The following is a 6000-nucleotide window of genomic DNA, read 5'->3' as shown; positions in this document are numbered from 1 at the left end:
TTTCATAAAATGAAGACCGTGAATAAATTTGGACATTACCATGGATTCCACGCTGCTCAAGCTAACACACTGGGGCCTGCTGGTCCAGCAGGAGTTGGATTTGAGCTCGATTTGGATGGAAATTATAATATGAGATTTAAAAAATTAAAAAATGTTGCTCTCGGGTCAGAGCCTTATGACGTAGCAACTGTGAAACAAATGCATGAGATTATACAGATGAATGAGAAAAATGAAAATTTCAACGTCAAGGGATTACCACAAGCAATACAAACTTATCTTGAGCAGCATAGAGATGAAATTCTGGTTCCTCTAATTAATTTAAGTGTTGAAAAAAATCTAAAGCTCCCATCTGAACCAATGACGGGGCGAGCCAGTCTAGAAAGTGGGGAAAATGATCGAGGTAATTTCAGACCCCCAGGTCCACAAGGAATACAAGGTCCTCAAGGCATACGAGGTCAACCAGGTCCACCAGGTAAAGACGGACTTACAGGCCGTCAAGGTATACCAAGACCAATGGGTCCAGCAGGCCCTGTTGGAACTGGGTTCGTAATGGATGAGAATGGTAATTATGATATCCAAAAGAGACAAATAATAAATGTTGGAATTAGTACGGATCCTAATGCTGCTGCAACTGTTCATCAAGTAGTAGAATTAAGTAAATTGGTCGATTTAAATTCCTCATTGCTACTTCAAAAATTACCTGAAGGGTTACAGAAGTATACGAAGGATGTGGTGAATCCATTGCTTACCTCAAAGTGTTTAATGGTGGATGAGAGTGGTAATTATGATGTGAAAAATCACCAGTTAAAAAACTTGTTGGATAGTATAGACCCAAAGGCGGCGGCAACGGTAGGTCAAATAAATGAATTGAAAAATTCGATAGAGACCAATCGTTCTGCTTTGTTTGATGTGTTACCAAAAGAACTACAAAAATATCAAGATACCATCTTGCTACCTTTCATCAATGAACGAATTGGAAACAATAAACTTTTGAAGAAAATAAATACAGATATTTCCGAAATCCAACAAATTGGAGTGAAGTGGGTGCAAGAGGTTGCTGTGGACTCGAAAGTTAAAAGTCTCTTACAACAGTACACCATAGACACCTTAATACCTGAGGTTGATAAAAAAATTTCTCGTTTCAAGACGGATAAATTAGATCCTTTGATTAAGGATAAAATTAAGTCAGAAGAAAATAAACTGAATCATTTAGTGGTTAAAAAACTGGAGCCTTTGGAGAAAAGATTGAAGTTGTTGGAGGAGAACAAAAGCAGTGCAGAAAATACAATAGCGACATTAATCGCTAATAAAGTTACGCCAATGGAAATAAGATTGAAGGAGTTGGAGGAAAAAAGAGTGAAGGCGCTGGAGGAAAGAGTTGAAAGTATACCATATTGATAGTTCTCTTTTGGAAGATATATTAAAGTTTTTTGGAAAAATATTAGCAGTATTAATAAACCTTAGGGTAGAAGAAGTTACTAAAGATGGGGTCAAAAACTGGGATTGTGGATGAACTTCATAAACCTGTAAGGAAAAATTATCCAAGAAGATCCGTTACTATCAAAGGTCTTAATGATTTGTATCAAGCGGATTTAGTTGATATGTTACCATACGCTGAGGCGAATTCTGGTTACAAATATTTGATGACAATTATAAATTGTTTTTCTAAAAAGGGATACGGGATTGCGCTAAAGTCGAAAACAGGTACAGAAGTATCGGTCGCTCTAAGAGGATTTCTTGAAAAGCTAGATGTTCCTCCTAAGTTTTTACAACTAGACAGTGGGGGAGAATTCATTAATTCATCTGTGTCTAAAGTGTTGAAGGATTTTAGAATTCAACTATATTCTTCATTTTCCACTCTGAAGGCGTCCATCGTTGAGAGGTTCAATCGTACAATCAAGACTTGGATGTGGAAGGAATTCAGCCTCCGAGGTAGTTATAAATGGATCGACATAATCGATTCACTTATAAAGAGATATAATAATCGGGTGCATCGCACACTAGGTCTCACACCTAACAACGTTAATAAAAAGAATGAAAAAAAAATTCTCGCCAGAATTCTGAAATTACAAAAAATAAGTCTTCCTGCAAGACGTAGGACAAAATTTAAAGTTGGTCAGCCTGTTCGTATTAGTAAGTACAAACATTTGTTTGAGAAAGGGTATACTCCAAATTGGACCACTGAAGTTTTCATCGTGGATGAGGTGAAGAAGACAAGACCGACCACATATAAGCTGCGGGATTTGAACAATCAGCTCATTCAGGGTGGATTTTATGAGGAGGAACTACAAAAGACTAAGTACCGTGATACTTATCTCGTGGAAAACATTTTACAGAAAAAAGGAGACAAAGTTTACGTTAAGTGGCTTGGATTTGATAATAAATACAATCAATGGATTGACGCTAAGGACGTGGAAAGCGAAAATTGAAACTGTTCTGTTTTGAAAAAAAAAAAAAAAAAAAAAAAAAAAAAAAAAAAAAAAAAAAAAAAAAGGTGAGTGTTCTTGTTGAGGAGGGGTACCATTTCTTAGAATGAAGTCTATAATTCTTTTAGTTTGTTTATTAGGTGGGAATTATGGGTGGTTGAATGAATATTTTAATGAAAATGATGATAGTCAATATTATTTGAAAGATGTGTTATCGTATTTAAAAAGTTGTGTCCCTAATGAGGATGTTACGAGTTGGGAAAAAAACGTGAGGCAACAAAAAATAGAAAAACGTAATTGTGAACTAAATGAAAAAGTTAAGAAATGTGGGTATACAGCTTATCAAGATGCGCGAGCGGCTTATGTGAGTCACTTGATAGAAGATGCTCATATCCTTTGCAATCGGTTAAGAGAGGTGGAGGAGACTACTCCTATTATTTTACCTATAGTTTATGTTATTCTTTTACTGGGTTTCTTTGGTGTCTGCTGGCTATTTTATGATAAATGTAACAAGGGGAAAGTTAGTGGGATTGTTATGAAATGCTTCCTCTTGGGAGCAACCCTTGAAGACGTAGATGAGGAGAGTGGAGACACTGTAAATTAGTCGAGAGTAGATTACTAGTAGTAAGATTGCACTCAAAAAAAAAATAAAATAAAATAATATAAAATAAAATAAACAAAAAAAAAAAAATAAAAATAAAAAATATAAAAAAAAATAAAAAATTAATTAAAAAAAAAAAAAAAAAAATGCACGAACACTTGACTTGAGGGTACATAGTTACACTGTGAAGTACCCTCGAAAGATAGCGCACAATGTTTACCTTAGCGCGCCACCGCACAGCACGAAGTGAGTAGGAGACACTGACTGTATAGAGGTGATTGTGCTGTTACCACTCACTGTGGATGGTGACCCGAGAAGGAATTATAATAGGGAGACACTTGGGGGGGAAAATAATGATGGAAAGCAAAAATTAGTCTCGATGTTGGGCACAAAAGTGAGAGGAGAAATCTGTTCATAATGTGTTGTCATCTTTATTTTATTCTAGTATTTTTGAATTTTTTTATTTATTTACGTAATGTTTTTTTTTTTTTTTTTTTTTTTTTTTTTTTTTTTTTTTTTCCTACAGAGCCGCATTACTAATATCTTGAACTGGAGTGTATTAAATTGAAACTGTTCGAGTTCAAAGCTTAAATGGGTGAAAACGTCCCACCTTCTATAATTTTTTAACAAAAGTGTAGCTTTGAAGGAATTCAAATGTGCTTCTTTACACGTAGAGATTGGTAGGAATCAATCAAGCTGGACCTAGTAACCGTTTCAACCGCTTGACCTGAGTAAATGGAAAGGGAATAGAGTGTGAGAGAAACGGTAAGTCTCCAGGAGCTTGAAGATTCGCCAGATATATCTCTCTTGTAGTGAGGTAATAAGATGAAATCTGACAAAGTGGGTCTTACTTCTGAGGACGAAAAACGGGCGAGGGAAATTAGCCGCGGGCAGTTATTTGAGCTGTCACACCGTGTCGTGAGGTGAAAAGCGGGGGGGCGCATTTATGAAGCGTAAATGAAGCGTACAGTCTGCCGAGCCCGAGCGCGCTCGTGAGCGGAGAGCCGTAACGGGCAGCCTCAATTTAATCACACAATAAGCTCATTATTCTAAATTATGGTAGAGGTAGTTCTTTCAAGTGATAAGCGGATTCGATACCGCAGGTGAGCTCCAGTCCTGTAATTCAAGTGGCTGATGGAAAACAATATGAACAAAAAAAAAATCCTATCTGTACATCAGAACATACTACCTCTATCTACTTTCGAATAATTCGATTGAGATTACAACCGAACAACGCGAAGATAAAAATTTCACTTCCGAATTGGAATTTGCTTTCCAACTTTCAGAATTGGAAGAGTGACTCACCGAGATGCAAAGGAAAAACAATCGGACGCTAAATTATTAAAGGGCAAAAATTCGATTGAGATTAGAATCAGGCGAAGAGAAGCTGAAACTTTCACTGATGCGATTGAATTAATTTGAACTAGAAAAAAAAGTACCTAATGAAACAATTCTTAACCTCGCTATTTGATCCTGATAGTACCAAATGGAAATGACGTTATCGGACGAGGGTTGACAATATGATAACAGTTAATTTGTTTACGTTCGTCCTCGACCACTTGAGAACTATGAAATATGTAGGAGTGCGATGGCGCACGGTTGAACAAGCTAATAGAAGAGGTTGGACATGAAAATTTTCGCTAAAATCTCAAAGAGGGTTATTCAAAATCGGCGATTTCACCCCCCTCATGGATTTTGCCCGGGGTTGGATGTGTTGTTTCTTATCACAGGACACGCCTTTTTCCGGCAACGGCAAGTTGAAAAAAAAAAGTTCCCCTCGCGCTACAGCGTTGCCAAGTTGAAACCGTGACAATACCGTAGGCGGCATAAAAATTGAGCAATGAATTCGCGGTTTGGACGAAAATTTTCTAAAAAATGCGCGATTCACAGATATGCTCATGTTTTAAATGTCCTGTTAATTTTAACGTACATTGTTACCAATTTTTCGATTTTTAAATTCGTAAATTTTTACAAAGCCGCAAATATCTCAAAACGTCACATTTTTAATTTGAATAAAAAGTGGTTTAATCGATAGTTCGTTTCATTTCGCATCCATCGATATATTATACCTCGCATGGAAAGTTTTTGTTTGCGAGATATGACCATTTTTGTAACGGCTTTTTGGAGCGACGACGCTTTTTGAGCCCAATCAGAGAGGAATTTTAGCCTTCAAAAACACCAAGTAGCATTATTTCTGAGGTTTCTAGTGTAATTTTTCATGCTGAATCCGATTTTAAACTCTTTGTTACAACTTTTCACCCGAAAGTTGCCGAATTTGGCATAAATGGCTCAATATCGGTCTTTTTTGCGGATTATGGCCTGAGACTTGCCAAGGGTAGTTGATCTGACGACAAAATCGGTTATTTTCCAAGTTAATACTTGTTAAATTTACTATAAAAAAGCTTCGATAATTTGTGCTCATCGCAAAATTTAACGCGCTGATAAGAGGCAAACTGGAAAAAAGCACCAAAATCGGCACATTTAGTAGCATTTGGCAAACGCTCCTGTTCACCGACTGAATGAAAAATTCTTATGATAATTTTAATGACACAGAGTGTATGGAGATTTATTGTATTGTTACATACATGCTTTAGGATCACTTCCACAGCGCTCTTTAGCGCTCTGCGACGCCTAACCGCCTCAGTGCCCTGTCCTCCCTTAGCTCTTCAGGGAGTTGGCACTCTTTCATTCCATTTAAAACCCTCATACTTAGGCGTCCTCTTTACTTGAGCATTATTACTTTTCTTGATTTATCTTTATTTGTTCACAACTAAGTACAGAGTAAAAATTTAAACTGAGTATTGGGTGATAAATAAGAATGTTCAATTGCTGCAAAAATCCAACGAATCCACTTAATTTTGGCAATATTGCAATGCGCCTTGTTTCTTATTTTTGAACTTGGTCCATTTAGGTAGTAAGTACATTACATTCATCAACTGATATGCGGAAGTTTTCCATCAAAGTCTCAAAATG

The 6000-nt window shown here is 36.6% G+C and overlaps 1 protein-coding gene across 2 annotated transcripts in view; it reads right to left on the bottom strand.

Moving 5' to 3' along the window:
• The window catches only part of LOC140224989 (venom protease-like), a 140546-nt gene that overhangs the window by 55747 nt on the left and 78799 nt on the right, over positions 1-6000 (bottom strand). The gene's annotated exons all lie outside the window — the stretch shown is intronic.

The sequence above is a fragment of the Bemisia tabaci genome, chromosome 7 (genome assembly GCF_918797505.1).
Source record: "Bemisia tabaci chromosome 7, PGI_BMITA_v3".
NCBI classification, from domain to species: Eukaryota; Metazoa; Arthropoda; class Insecta; order Hemiptera; family Aleyrodidae; genus Bemisia; species Bemisia tabaci.
The sequence above is the reverse complement of the archived record's forward strand: the minus strand, read 5'-3'. Positions and strand labels throughout refer to the sequence as shown.